Genomic DNA, 607 nt, shown 5'->3' on the forward strand with positions numbered 1-607 from the left:
TTAATAAATTAAAAGTACATTGTTGATCTTGCAATTGTCACTGAATTTTGTACCAATTTGTTTCTTCCCCGGGAAACCAGGATTTAGGATGTTGCAAATTTTGAATCATCATCACCACTGAATTTTTTACTGTTTGGTTTTTTTCTTTCTTCGCATGGAAACTAGGATTTAGGATATTGAAAATTCAATGACTCATTTTTAATCTACATTACAGTTTGATTTTTTGAACAAACGTGCTTATCTCGCAGAGTTAAGCACTTAGTGCAAATTTTTAACTTATCCGCCGTAATTTGAGTACTGTTCCGAAAAACTTCAAACTTTCAATGAAATAATGTGTGTTTCAGGCTATCTTACCGTGCCTAACAAAGAAAAATTACTTAGGAAAATATTGTAAGAGGTATCAATGCGCTACTGTTGGTCAAAATTTTTAGGGAAAAAAAATGAATTAAGTCTACAGCAACCGGTATTCCCTTGCGGTCTCCCATCGAAGTACTAACCAGGTTCGATGTTGCTTAACTTTGGTGATCGGACGAGAACCGATGTTTTCAACGTAGTATGGCCGAAAACAAGGAAGCACCAACAGACGTACAACACTTCGATCATCGAG

At 35.6% G+C, this 607-nt stretch overlaps 1 pseudogene; it reads right to left on the reverse strand.

Annotated features, from left to right (window-relative positions):
- Positions 1-448: 448 nt before the first annotated feature.
- On the reverse strand, positions 449-567 carry LOC117114646 (annotated as a pseudogene).
- Between the last annotated feature and the right edge of the window lie 40 nt (positions 568-607).

Source organism: Anneissia japonica, unplaced genomic scaffold (genome assembly GCF_011630105.1).
Source record: "Anneissia japonica isolate Jap-2015-1 unplaced genomic scaffold, ASM1163010v1 scaffold88111_len926_cov203, whole genome shotgun sequence".
NCBI classification, from domain to species: Eukaryota; Metazoa; Echinodermata; class Crinoidea; order Comatulida; family Comatulidae; genus Anneissia; species Anneissia japonica.